Raw genomic sequence first — 15,365 nt, 5'->3', positions numbered from 1 at the left:
ATAACACCTTAATGGAAAACAGAGGAGACCAGATCTCCAAGTTTATACCAAACAATAGATTTTGAAAGAAAACAGAGCAGAGCCTCTTGGCTCTGGCTGCACTGGGGAAATTTGCTAAAGCACCTGTGCCCAGGTCCTACGCACCTGAGAGTCTGAAATAATTGATCTGGGCCTGTTAAGAGTCACCTGAGAGCTTTTAAATGGCACAATGCCCAGGCCCTACCCAAGACCCATTAAATTAGAACTTCTGAGGGCAGAGCCCAGGCAATGAGGTACTTTAAAGCTTCCCCAGGTGAGTTTATTGCTAGCTGGGATTGAGAACCACTGGCAGAGCTCCCTGCTACTGCTAAGTCGCTTCAGTCGTGTCCAATTCTGTGTGACCCCATAGACGGCAGCCCACCAGGCTCCCCTGTCCCTGGGATTCTCCAGGCAAGAACACTGGAGTGGGTTGCCATTTCCTTCTCCAATGCATGAAAGTGAAAAGTGAAAGGGAAGTCGCTCAGTCGTGTCTGACTCTTCGCGACCCCATGGACTGCAGCCCACCAGGCTTCTCCGTCCATGGGATTTTCCAGGCAAGAGTACTGGAGTGGGGTGCCATTGCCTTCTCCGGCAGAGCTCCCTAGAAGGACTAAAATTGGGCCACCTGGACTGGGATGGAGCAGGAAGAAGGCTGGGGCAAGAGCTTAGAGAAAAGGGGACACCTGGTTGGGATCCAGATGGAGGGGAGCCATCCCTGAACCTGCTCACATCTGTATAAGTGGTCCTTCCATTAAACTCTCCTTCATTACCTTGTCTGAGTGAATCGCCCTTTCCTGCTAAATCCCAACTGATACTGCTGCTGCTGCTGCTGCTAAGTCGCTTCAGTCGTGTCCAACTCTGTGCGACCCCATAGACGGCAGCTCACCAGGCTCCCCCGTCCCTGGGATTCTCCAGGCAAGAACACTGGAGTGGGTTGCCATTTCCTCCCCCAATGCATGAAAGTGAAAAGTGAAAGTGAAGGCGCTCAGTCGTGTCCTACTGTTCGCAACCCCATGGACTGCAGCCTACCAGGCTCCTCTGTCCATGGGATTTTCCAGGCAAGAGTACTGGAGTGGGGTGCCATTGCCTTCTCCACCAACTGATACAGTTGTTCTCATTTAGACAAGGTTTCAAAAATCACTGAAGGCCATGAGTAGATGCTCTAAGACTACCACTACTAGACCGGGATCAGGAAAACTGTCAAGAGCCAAGCATGTTGTGAGACAGCGACTCCAGCCCAATCTCTCCCCCGACCTTTATTCTCTCTGGGGCTTGTGACTCTGTTCTCTTCTTGCTGCCCCCAAATCTGCAGTCCCAAGGTCAGCCAGCAGAGGGCAGCTGGTGTGTCTCTATCCCTGATCCTGGCCCCTGGTTGGCCTGCTGCAGTGGCCGCCACACCCAGCTCCACCCTGAGCAGCGCCTGGAGGCCCCTGGGCGGAGGACTACAGGCAAGGCAGAGTACCAGAGCGCACTGTGCCTGGTGTTTCCTGGACACACAGTCATCACTACCTGGTGGCCCGATGGATTTCAGACGTGATTTTCTTTTGACTTTTTTGCGGATTGATAACTTACACAAAGTGCATAGAACTTCATGCAGGTGGATACACTTTTACATATGTATACACCTGTGTAGCCACCACTCAGAAGATACCAAAAGTTCCAGCACCTCAAGATGCTCTCTGTACCCCGCCCAGTCGACTCCCCTCACCCCACAAGGGCAGCCACTATTTTGGTTTTTTTCACTAGAGATTAATGTTGCTTATTCTTGAACTCCATGTCAATGAAATCATACCCTCTGTGCTCTTTTGGGTCTGGCTTCTTATGCTGTACATTATGTCTGTGAGAGTCAGCCGTGTTAGTGAACGAAGAAGGAGTTTGTATTATTCACTGCTGTGTGGAATTTCATTTACAAATATGTCACAGTTTATCCTTAATAGATATTTGGGGTGTTGACAGATTGGGGGCTATTATATATAAAGCTGCTATGAACATTTTCCAATGCAATTTTTGGTGAACATGACACTCATTTCTTTTAGGAAGATACACAGGAATGAAACCGCTGGGTCATAGGGTAGACATAAAAGATACTGCCGATTTTAAAAAATGATTGTACCAACTTACACTCCCACCAGCAATATCTGCTTATTCTAGTTGCTCCACACTCTCATTAATACTTTATATTATCAGCTGTCCTAATTTTAGCCATTCTTGGAAGTGTATAGTTATATATCACTGTGGTTTTAATTTTCAAATTTAGTATATTATTAAAGAAACCAATGAATTTATAAGGCAGAGAAATCAAGGAGTTCTTTGTGCTGTTGCCCTTGTCAGGGAAGAAGAAACTGTCTTCTGTTATCTAGGTTTTTCTGGATGCGCTAAAAATTAAATTGACATGTGACATTAGCAGGAGAAAATCAAGCAAAAAGATTAGTAGCATCTGTATGTTGGGGCCCAGAGAAGGTTACCCCAACATATGCAGCAACAGCATACTGATTATTTTGAATTAAAGTTTCTTAACAGCCATAGCAAGAGGGACACTCGGACCCTCCTTTCTGTCTCCCTGAAAGCAGGAAATCAATATCCCTGTGAAAGGTGCCCTCCCTGCATCTGGAGGTAGTGTGTTCGCAGATGCTCAGTCGTGTCCGACTCTTTGAGCCCACCAGGCTCCTCTGTCCATGGGATTCTCCGGGCAAGAATACTGGAGTGGGTTTCCATTTCCTCCTCCAGGGGATCTCCCTGACCCAGGACTGAACCCGCGTCTCCTGTATTGGCAGGCAGGTTCTTTACCACCGCACCACCAGGGAAGCCTCTGCAGGTAGAAGGATGCCCTTATCCCCAGAGAAGGGGAATTCAGAGCCAAGAAGCCTCTGTAAACAAACCGTGTTCCTTCTTTCATTTACTACCTCAAGCCCACATTCTGTTTCAATTCTTCACTAATTGGGCACCCAAGACCGGTTTCTTTTCCTGCCACTTCCTCACAAGCTTACAGTTCCTTTGTCTAAGAAGTATAAAAGCTGCCTGCTTTGGCTGCTTCTTAGGTCCCATTTCCATGAACCTCTGTGTGAATGAACTTAAGTTTGTTTCTCCTATTAATCTGTCTTGGATCAATTTTATTATTATTCCAGCCACAAGAACTCAACAGGAGTAAGTAGGAAATTTCCCCCTCCCCAACATACACATGGGAGAGACTCAGGAAAACTAATTCTCCTTAATGGCTAAAACCTTCACGTTAAATACCGCCTTTGGTTAAAGACAAAAGAAGACGTTGGGGGAGTGGTTCAGCACTTCAGAGAGAAGGAAGGAACTTCATATGAAGATGCAAAAGAAACTGTTTGGTAAATAAATGTTTGTTGGGCCATGCAAGGACAATGGGACACAGAGTGGACTCTCATCTTTAGGTTTTCCCAATTCAAGTTAAACAAACAAAAAAAAGAGGGTCAGGGGAATTAAGCACCTAAAGACACCAAGCTTTTCTGAGCAGAGTCGGGCTTAGAACGTGGGGACTCCTTATTGATGCCCTGGGCCCTCTCACACAGCCTCAGATGACCTTCAGTTACGGATGCAGGTCTCAAGGTGGAAAAGATTTAAAAGTCTGTCTGACCTGTGTCTGGGTAGTGGGATTCCTCGGGCAAAGTCATGTAAATCAAAACCTTTATTTAAAGGGACTTCTCTGGTGAGTCAGTGGTTAAGACTCCGAGCGTCCACTGCAGAGGGCATGGGTTCAGTCCCTGGTTGTGGAAGTAAGATCCCGCATGCCACGGCTAAGAGTTCACATGCCGCAAGGAAAATCGAAGCTCCTGAGTGCTGCAACACTCCTGGCACAGCCAAATAAACAAATAAAAATACATATTTTAAAAAACGACTTCCCATTTCTTGCAAATTTGTCTCTAAATGTTAAATATTTCTTCCCCATCCCAGGAACAGTCTTTTCAGGGCTGGTTTTGTTGAACGCTGTGTCCTACACCATCTTCTCCACAAGGTGGCAGCACTAGAGCCCCAGGCACAGCCATCAATTCCCAGAGCCTTTCAGATTACCACGAAGAATTCTTTTCTCCCCTTTGTATTACGTTTAAAGAACTCCCCCAAAGAACAAGCTTTGTTTTGTTTTTGTTTTTAGAGGATATAAGTTTCTCAGCCCCTGTCTTTCCATAGGAGTCAGACCTTTAGTCCCCCAAAGCCAAATCTGAGTCACAGCCACAGGGCTTGACCCTCTCATGATGAAATCTTTGCTGCTGGGTCTTTCCAGTCCCTGGACTGGCTGAAAGCTTGGGAATAAGAAAGATCTCAAATGACTTCTACCTCTTCCCATCCCTAAGTATGAGATTTTGAGCAGACTGATCTTGAAACCTCCATTCTCTCATCTGTAAGATGAGCACAATGATGATACTCACCTCATCAGGTTGATGTGCAGATTAAATGACGGTCTAGCATAGTCCCTGGCACATGGAATGGACTGATCAATGTTAGCACTTATAACCATAGTGAAAGGAAGTGAAAGTGATAGTCACTCAGTCGTGTCCGACTCTTGTGACCCCTGCCAGGCTTCTCTGCCCATGGAAGTCTCCAAGCAACAATACTGGGTTGCCATTCCCTTTTCCAGGGGATCTTCCCGACCCAGGGATCAAACCCGGGTCTCCTGCATTGCAGGCAGATTATTCACTGTGTGAGCCACCAGGGAAGCCCTGTTATAACCATATATACCTACAGAAAAAGATACAAATTGTTAACAAGGATTATTTCTAGTGGCAAGATCAGAGCAATTTTTATCTGTTTCCCAAATACTTTTCACTAGGCATACATTGCTTTTATGATCAGGAAAAAGACAATTAGAATATAATAGAATGTTGACACAAGTTGCTGGTGATTCCATTGAAATATTGAAATATTTTTTCCACTGCTCAATCAGCTCTGGATGGCGAGACTTATGTCTTATCTATTTTGATATCTATATATCATTTGAAACCCAGTAGGTAGTCCATATGGACTTCCCATGTGGCTCAGTGGTAAAGAACCGGCCTGCCAATGCAGGAGATGAGGGTTTGATCCCTGGGTCAGGAAGATCCTCTGGAGAATGAAATGGCAACCCACTCCAGTATCCTTGCCTGGAGAAATCTTGGACAGAGGAGCCTGGTGCTACAGACCGTGGGGTCGCAAAAGAGTTGGACATGACTCAGCGACTAAACGAGAACAACAGCAGGTGGTCAACATTCATTTCTTGAACAAAATCTCGGTGATAATTGCTTCTGATTTTAGTTTCTCAGTGTGACTGCACATCTTTTCTTTTTCTATGTTTTTTTTTTTCCTTGCTTGGGTCCAATTTAGAATCCTTTTATAAATTTAATTGAATCTTCTTCAAATCCTTCCCATGAGAATTCCTCTTAGACTGTTGAGCTGGTTTCAACTCAGCTTTCAGAAAGCCTTTCACTTGAGCTCCGCACAACTCCTACCGGGAGGAGATATGAGTGGGGTTTGAGTTGAGATCAATCTTTTTAGTAGCTAAACAAAGACACAAGTGCCGGGGTAACCTAGATTTCACAAAAAGATTTTAAAAGGAAATAGACTTTTCGAGAAATGTATCCTATTTTTAACTTGGAACCCATGGTGAAGAGGGTGGTTTGCTTTTATCTGGAGTGGAGGGTGTAGGACTATGGAGGATAAAGCTTGGCAGTCGCTATCCTTTACTTCCTTTGATCTTCATTTTGCATGAGTGGAACTGTGGGGCTCTCTCTAGAAAGGACAGGCTTGGGCACAATACTGCTCTAGCATTTCTTTTAAAGAAGCAAAAGCAAAATAGATGACATCAGCCCTTGGCAGCTGATACATTTTAGTTCTTTCCTCACATTATTGATAAACCTTGGATTCTCTCTTTCCAGGGAATTTGAATCTGATGAGAAGCCCAAAAATAATTACTGCTAAGCCACCTGAGGCAGGGACCCTGCGAGACATGGAAACTCTACAGCAGCCCCCATTTCTGCAGAGTCTCAATATGCAATCCCTCCTTTGACCCCTCCATCTACACTAGATGCTCCTTCGATTAAGATGTCCAAACACTGAGACTGCTAACTGGGTCTTAAAATATTCTAAGTCAGACTTTGGTCCAGGGCCCAGGTGGAGGTGGCGAGGGGTGGCGAGATGTGGCCAGACGTGGCAATGGTGGTCCTGTCATTGATGGCTGCATCAGGACCACGTGGAAAATGGAGGGAGAAAGGGAATCTGGGTGCTCACACACATTGGTCAAGATGGTGTTCCTTGCAACCTAAGATTTCAGTTGATGTGACGCCAAAGCCTGGCCGTGTTCTCTTTGGCCCCCATACCTGAGCTCCCGATTCTGGCAGGAGTGGGGAGAAGCTCTTGCCCTCTCTGCCTTCGCACTTGGGCATCTGGCCCCTGAAGCAGAAGAGCCCTGTCTTCTGCCACCTGCAGCTCCTCTCTGCAGATGGCTCAGGCCTGGTCCTTGGGAGGCGGAACTGCAGACATTGTCTTTCCACCCCTGTGTCTCTGCGCCCAGGCACTAGGACATAAACATCCTCTCTGGAAGAAAAGTTATGACCAACCTAGACAGCATATTAAAAAGCAGAGATATTATTTTGCCAACAAAAGTCCTTCTAGTCAAAGCTATGGTTTTTCCAGTAGTCATGTGAGAGTTGGACTATAAAGAAAGCTGAGCGCCAAAGAATTTATGCTTTTGAACTGTGGCGTTAGAGAAGACTCTTGAGAGTCCCTTGGACTGCAAGGAGATCCAACCAGTCCATCCTAAAGGAGATCAGTCCTGAATATTCATTAGAAGGACTGATGCTGAAGCTGAAAGTCCAGTCCTTTGGCCACCTGATGCGAAGAGCTGACTCATTTGAAAAGACCCTGATGCTGGGAAAGACTGAAGGCAGGAGGAGAAGGGGACGATGACAGAGGATGAGATGGTTGGATGGCATCACTGACTCATTGGGCATGAGTTTGAGTGAACTCTGGGAGTTGGCGATGGACAGGGAGGCCTGCCATGCTGCAGTCCACGGGGTCACAGAGTTGGACATGACTGAGGGACCGAACTAACTAACTAAATTGGCATGAGGACAACAAAAGAATAAATAAGTGAAAGAAAGTCGAATCATGCAGGTCTCCTTGGCAGAGGCCAAGCATCTCTGGATTGTCAAACTTGCCCTGACACGTCTGAGCTGAGAAGTAAAGGCCAATCAAGCTCACATCTAAAACCCTGGGTCCTAAGGGTTTCCTGTTCTAGCTAACAGGAAACACTGCCCTGACCCTTCCCCTCCAATGATTTAGTAAAGAGCTGAGAAAAACTCCACTCGTTCAAAGGTGAGTCATCAGAAAGGAAGCTGCAAAGAGTCTCTCCGGGCAGAGGAAAGGGAGAAGAAAAGCAAATAGCAAATGCAGACTCCTCAACAGAAACACTGTCTTAGAGCAGACAAGGGCTGGAACCAAACAAGTGCCAGGCATTTTAAACAACAATGAGATGGTTGCCTCTAAGAAGACAGAGTACAGGGGAAGGATGGTGAAGCATCTGGAGGTGAAACATGAGCTCAGAAAAAAAGTGGAAAAAGAAAATAGAAATTAGCCCAAGGAAGAAAAACAGTGCTGAAAATATTGTTAAGGACACAGAGGGCAGGAATAACAAAACAAGTCAGCAAAATGAAATGGAAACAAATGAGTTTAAGAGAACTAGATGGGCAAAGACACCTGATGTTTGTTAATTAATTTATTAAGCACCTATGATGTACTAGGCACTATTCTAGGCACCGGTGTAGGGCAGCAAACTTGCCTCCCCCAAATATCTCTTGGGCACACGGATTATTTTGAACTGAAAACAATCAAGGCCCAAAAGACTCAGGAAGAGACTTTGATCTTCTGCTTAACTGCCTGAAAGAATTTAGATAGAGGCTCTGTTCCTGGAATAGAGCCTTCACCAGTGACACCTGCAAAGAATGTGAGCCAGGTGTGCTGGGGGCACTCAGCAGAGAGCAGAGTCCACTCTGCATCCCATTGTCTCGCTGTCAGCCCAGCAAACATTCCTTTACCAAACAGTTGCTTTTTCATCTCCATGTGAATTGCCTTCCTTTCCTTTGAGGTCCCAAACCAATACCCCCAACATCGTCTTTTATCTTCAGCTAACAGCAGTATTTAAGGTGCGGGTTTTGTTCGCTTTGGACAGTCAGTTTCCGGGGCCTCGCCCATGGATGCGCGCATGCGTGCTTGGTTGCTTCCGTTGTGTCGACCCTTTGCGACCCTATGAACCGTAACCCGCCAGGCTCCTCTGTCCATGGGGATTCTCCAGGCAAGAATACTGAAGTGGGTTCCCATGGCCTCCTCCAGGGTATCTTCCCAACCCAGGGGTTGAACCCTCATCTCTTATGTCTCCTGCATTGGCAGGTGGGTTCTTTACCACTAGTGCCACCTGGGAAGCCCTCTCCCACGTATACATGTTATTAAAATTTTGTTTGATTTTCTCCTGATGATCAGCCTCATGTCAATTTAACTCCTACACCAGCCAAAAGAACCTAGGAAGGCAGAGGGCTATTTCTTCCTCCCCAACTCAAGGAATACAGCAGCTGCATGGCTGACACTGGTTGGGCCCTTACAGCCCCCAAAACAAAGTCGTGTCTCATATTCAGCTTTCCAGACCATCTCAAGTTGAAAATGCAAAGACCACTGTCGAAGGACCAAGGGAATGAAAAGTGCCCATTGAACTGAGAAGCATCTTGAGACAAAACAATGAGACAGGCAGCTCTACATGGTCAAGGATCAGTTTATTACAGGGTCACTTACTCACAGGGTGGGATCCAGATCAGGTGGTCAGCAATCCAGAAGCATTTGCAGCTGCATTCCACACCACTGAGGGGCCACAGGGACAATTTTATAGCTAGCCTAAGATCTAGAGGTATGTGCCTGGAAATAGGACATGAACTCCTAAGTCAAGATTTCTGAATGCTATCTGGGCTCATGGGTGCTGGTAATATGTCAGTGAAGTTTTCATCATTGTTTGGGGGCTAACAGTTTAGAGGCCACCTGATCCCAATGATTATTAAATAGTATCTATGAACTACAAAGCCCTTGATGACAGAGAAGTGATTTACTGCACAGCAAAGCCCTAGGTAGGGTCAGCAGAAGGACAGGAGAAATTGTAAGTTCCCAAGATGGAGTCTGATATGCTAACAGCCATACAATCACCCAACGAAGGCGCAGAGTCAGGGTATCCCATGGACTACTCCTGCTCCCTCCCACTGGCAGGCATCTGGTAGTACCCAGCATTGGCAAAGCCTCCTCAAAATGAATTTTCCCGAAACTTCTAACTTTACCCATGTCTTCTCCATGCCTTGGTCACTGTTGGGCTGACCTAACCGTAACCTCCCCAGTGGGACTGTCTCTGGAAATATGGCCCTTAGGGAGGGATTTAAAGTTAAATAAAGTCATAAAGGTGGGCCCCTGATCCAACAGGATTGTTGACTTTATAAGAAGAGGGAGATGCAGGGGTGAGTATGCACACAGAGGATGCCAGGTGAGGATGCAGTGAGGAGGAAGCTGGCTACAAGCCAGGAAGAGGACTCTCACATGAGACCAAATTTGCGTTACCTTGATCATGAATCTCCTGCCTGCAGAACTGTGGGAAAGTAAATGTTTGCAGTTTAAGTCATCCAGCCTGTATCAGAATTTCCTCCCTTTCTTTGGCAGAATCATATTCCATTGTATGTATATACCACATTGTGTTTATCCATTTATCTCCTATATTCTTTAGCGGAGAAGGCAATGGCATCCCACTCCAATACTCTTGCCTAGAAAATCCCATGGACGGAGGAGCCTGGTGGGCTGCCATCTCTGGGGTTGCACAGAGTCAGACACGACTGAAGCAACTTAGCAGTAGCAGCAGCATATTCTTTAGAGTTCTTTACCCTTTAGTGGTAAACTCTCTGTTATTAGTTAATAATTATATTAAACTTTCCTTGTTCATATTATGTAGTTCCTAACTCCTGACTGTGACCCTGACCAACACACCTGCCTTTGGGAACTGCCTTTCTCTCAGTATGACTTTGATGGGGCCACTCATGGCCCCTCATTTCTCCCATCATAAATCATATTGCCCTCATTGTGCTAGTAACAGTGATGAGCTCCAAGGCAATAACATGCCCCAACCACTGCCAGTCAGAGTCCTTTCTGCAGGATGGATGGGTGAATGTGGGAATCCCCATGGATTGCTTCTCTAGAGTTCTTGCAGCCACATTTCCAAACACTACAGGGGGCTTATCTTGTGGTAGGAGGAACTGAGACCAATGTGCAAAGAGAACTAGAGATGGAAATGAGAAAGGAGGAGGTTTCTGATTCACTTAGAGGTGGGACAGCTGGAAAAGGAAGTTAGAATTTAAGGAAATGAGGAAGTCAATAAGAACAATGAGTTAGGGCAGCCAGACAGGGGAGGAAATCTCAGGAGCTGGTGGCATCCTGCTGTTGTGATCATCATGATATCAACACAGGATCTTTTCGGGGGGTAGGGGGGCAGGGTGGGACCTCCTTGGCAGTCCAGTGGTTAGGACTCAGGGCTTTCACTGTCGTGGGCCCAAGTTCAATCCTTGGTTGGGGAACTAAGATACTGCAAGCCAAGCAGCATGGCCAAAGAATAATTAAATACATTTTTTTAAAGAGAGAGAAGGGAAGGGCTCAAAGAGGAGGTACTTGGTGTGTTCTTTCCTTGGTCAACCACTTACCATCACTCTGTTGACTCCTCGGGTTTGTCTCCTTCTCCAGCCTGTGGACTCCTTGGAAACAGGGACTTTGGTTTATCCATTTTTGTGTTCCAAGCCCAGGGTCTGGCCTTGAAAGGAGCTCAGGGCACACAAATGGATCAGTGACTACAGGGGTGCGCTCATGATACCCCTGTGAGAGGAGACTGTGATCTGTTTGCCTTGGAGCTGAGAGAGCCATTTGTCCACCTGCTGTTTTCAAAGGGAACAAATCACAGTGAGTTGACTACATTCGGGCAGCTGGCCAGCAGGGTCTGCGGACTCTAGGAGCCTGGATGCCGTGCTAACCCTGAGATGGCCAAGACATACTTCTAGCTATGCAGAAACCTTTCTGCCCTTTTCTCCCAGGCAGGTAAACTGTTGAGGAATACTGAAGATTTGCCTTCTTTCTGTCCTCGGCAGATTTAAAGGGCTCACCTTTTGCCAGTGTTCCCTTAGTTCTCATGCCAGTTTTTTCTCTCCCCTTCAATGTCCTTTCTACCTCCTTGCCTGCTGCTACCTTAAGACAGGGATTCCAGACTCTAGCCTGTGGGCTGGATCCTTGGAGGACCTCAGTCTTTTCCTAAGGGCCTTCTTCTGTTTGGATGTAGCTCTCTCATCTCTCCCCTGGAGTTGCCATGGTCACAGCCATTCAGATGGTCTCAGGCTGCATCATCAAAGATATTGAGTTCAGAACAAGGGAGGTGATGCTCCTGCCCTCTTGACTCTGTTAGAACACACACCAGGTATATCGTGTCTAGTCTTGGCCCCTAACCACAAAGAGAACTGGAGCTAGTCCAGGTAAGGTGACCATCAGGAAAACACAACAATGAGGATGTTCTGAGGGACTTGGGACCAGACAGCTCTTAAGGGGATAAGGTCCTGTGCATAAATGTCTAAGGGCAGAGGGTTCTTGGTGGCCCTAATACAGAGCAAGGACAGGTGGGCAGAAGCTGTAGGTAGGCAGACTTTTGCAACATAAAAACATTATCTGGGTCAGAGTTGCCCCGTGTGGACAGGAAGCCTGAGGAGGGAAAGAACAGCCCCTGCTGAGAGGAGTTTGGGGGGCAGCTGAGGGGTTCCTCCTCCTAGGCACCAGGGATGTGTGGAACAGGGACACAGCTCAAATGCCCACAGGTGCCAGGTGAGTCACGTGTAGGAGCAGTCGAGCCAATGGCACACAAAATCAAAGTTAAAACCAATGGCAGCAACAGCAAGCACTATGCATACAGAGCAAAGTCTGCCCCAGAGGTGGGACTGAGTGGACTCAGCGCTTCTGCCCAGGGAAGTGGGGGCGGGGGAGGGGGGGCTGGAGGTATTAGCTTGCTGGGACTGCCATAATAAAGTACCCCAAACTAGGTGGCTTCATAGAAATTCATCATCTCACAGTTCTGGAGGTTGGAAGTCTAAGATCAAAGTACCGGCAGGGCCGTGCTCCCTCTGAAGCTTCCAAGAAAGGATCCTTCCAGCTTCTAGCAGCCTCAGGTGTTCCTTGGCTTTTGGCAGCACAACTCTAATCTCTGCCTCTGTCTCCCATGGCCATGTTTCCCCTGTATTACCCTCTACTTACAAGGACACCAGTCACATTGGATTAAGGGCCGACATACACCAGGACAAACTCAATTTACAAGTTATAATAATAACTTAGTTATATCTTCACTGACCCTATTTCCAAATGAGGTCACAGTGGGAGGTGATCTTATCTTTTTTGAGAGACACAACTCAAACCATAACTGGGAGTCTGAGGTCCCGTCCAGCCAGAGACGTGTCAGCCTAGGGGTACAGCTAGCCTGGGTGAGCCTTGTACTTATCTGTCTGGTTTTGCTGTCCTGTCTTCCCAGCTTGCATAAGCTTCCTCCTCACCACCTAACTGGCAAAGCCAGAGTTCCACTGATATGTATGTACTGACTGACCAACTCTCTACAGGACAGGTATGGAGGGTCAGACTGCCTTAGGGAAGAGCTGAGAAGGGGCTTGAGGGCTTCCCTATGGTCACGTTCTGGGGACAGGCTCCCTGGTGCTCAGAACCCTGCTCAGAGGCTACTTCCTGCACTAACGCCCCAGAAGGCCCAGGCTCCACACGCCTGTCACAGCCCTTGCTTTGCGGAGCTGTTGGTTTGTGGGGAGATGCTTCCCTCTGCTGGACAGAGGGAAGTCTGCTCTCCTTCCATTTCTCAGCATGTGTTTCCCTAAGTCGCAGGTTCACAAACCCATAGTAAAAACAGTCAGGGGCTAGAGGTTAGCAGGGCCAGTTCCCCCGTTATTCAGTGGGGAGACTGAGGCCAGAGAAGGAAAGGCCTTGTCTCAGGTCCCACAGAGACCGGACGTGCGCTGCCTTACTCCTACACTAAGGTCTGGGAAGCATTTCTTAGGATCCTGGGGGTGTGCGCTGGAAGAAAGCCAGGGTGGGGCTCCTGGGAAGTCTGCACACGGCTGAGCTTGGACAACAAATGGCCAGAGAAGGAGAAGGTAAAGAAGCAGAGGCATCAGAAAGCTAAACAGACCCTGACCCTGGGAAGACAGCCAGGACCACCAGTCAGTCCACTCACTCGGGATGATTCCCCCCAGCCTGTGTGTAGTCTAACTCCACACTCCTAAGAAGTCATGGACAGACAGAACTTTTGTAAATCAAATGCTCTTCTTACCCTCCCTCTCCTTCTCCTCTGTCCCAGATAACCTGACCATCTTTCCCACTTGTGACCCAGTGGTAGTACAGTAGTTAGAGCAAGTTTGCTGTTGTTGTTCAGTCATCCAGCCACGTCTGACTCTTTTTGACCCCAAGGACTGCAGCATGCCAGGCCTCCCTGTCCCTCACCATCTCCTGAAGTTTGCCCAAGTCCACTCCTGTAGCAAATACCAGAACGTATCATACCTCAAATGCAATGGAAACTCACTTTTTGCTGGTGTCAACAGATCATAGAGCTTATCAGAAAGGAGTCGGGGAGGGGCTATGTTCCCCATAGTCGTGAAGGGACCAGCCTCTGCCATCCTTAACACATGGACATTGAGACCCAACCTGCAGAAAAGGGAAAGGCATAGAGGATGGTACATAGGCTGGGAAGTGATGTACAACAAATTTTAGTCATGTTCGATTAGCTAGAACTCAAAGGACCTGGAAAGGACGAGAAAAAAAAAAAACACGTCCAGACCGGGATTAGATGATGATCTGATGGGAGGCGTGGCGATACAAGAATACACCTGGCAGACTTCCTACCACAGCTGCTACTCTTTGAAATCCTTGAGTCTGTGCCAAAGCACGCCCCCTACAGGCTGCTCCCTGCCACTGACTGAGCGCAGCTGATGCTCTAAGGCAGCTGGTTCCTTTGAGTACAGGGGACTCCTCTGCTATCAACTTTGTTCCTGAACTCCCAGGGGCTTTGCTGAACCTTCCTTAGACTACAGGGCAGGCTAGGATGCTTCACTCGGCTGTCTCTCCCTCTCTCCTCCCCGTGGGGTCAGAGTTCCCTGTGGTCTGGTGGTTCTCCCGGCTTCCCTCGCTTCCTCCATCTTTCCTTTCACATAGGTGCTCCCCCCAATAAAACCCTTGCGCGCTTCATCCTAGTCTTGACGTCTGCATCCTGGAGGACTCAGTCTAGCACGAGGGACTACTCCCTCGTATTCTGACTCCAGCTCTCTTTGGGGTCATTTAACCCAGGTGGTGAAGCCAGACAAGACTTGTCTGAACAAAAGACGCTCTGGGTAATCTCAGAACCTGCAGATTTTATATAGAGGTAGCAGGGGTTAGCATTTCAACATATTTTAGCCGGGGTGGTGTGTGCGTGCGTGCTAAGTCGCTTTAGTCAAGTCTGACTCTTTGCCACCCCATGTAGCCCATCAGGCTCCTCTGTCCAAGGGATTTCCCAGGCAAGAATACTGGAGTGGGTTGCTATGCCCTCTTCCAGGAAATATTCCTGACCCAGAGATCCAATCTGTGCCTTCTGCGCCGGCTGCATTGCAGGTGGATTCTTTAACGCGGAGCCACTGGAGAAGCCCCTGCCCGCCCCAACAGAGTTACTGTCCTTTTCTTCACAAGGGCTTTTACAAACCTTCTCCACCCTCCTCGTTACAGCCCTGCAACCCTCCTCTTCACATTCAACAAATGACTTACCTACTCCTTCACAGAAAAACCAACACAAGGGCAGTCCCTTACCCCTAAGCTTTGCCTGCTTCTCACTTTCTCCACCTCCTTCTCCTGTCCTTAATCACCATATTCATCCATAGGTCTAATCTATGGCCTCTGTTTTGGATCCCTGTCCTCTGATGCAGGAACCCTGCACCTCGCCCTTTTTTTTTTTTTTCTTCCCCACACTAGGAAATATACCCACTGGCTTACAAGTCCATTTTTATTATTTGCTTTTCCTGATTCTTCTTTGTCCTCCAACACAACTATCTATAGCATGTCTGATTTGCTCTGCCTTTAGAATAGTTCCTAAATCCAATCCCCTTTTCTTTAAAAAAGAGAGGATATAGGTTTATATATAACTGATTCACTTTGCTGTACACCTGCAACTAACACAGCACTAAATCAATTATACTCCAGTAGAAACTTGAAAAGCCCCATCCTCTTTATCTCCACTATTACTATTCTGATCCAGGCAATCGAACAGGCAACTACAGGTAACT

This window comes from Bos javanicus, chromosome 4 (assembly GCF_032452875.1).
Source record: "Bos javanicus breed banteng chromosome 4, ARS-OSU_banteng_1.0, whole genome shotgun sequence".
Taxonomy (NCBI): domain Eukaryota; kingdom Metazoa; phylum Chordata; class Mammalia; order Artiodactyla; family Bovidae; genus Bos; species Bos javanicus.
The sequence above is the reverse complement of the archived record's forward strand: the minus strand, read 5'-3'. Positions refer to the sequence as shown.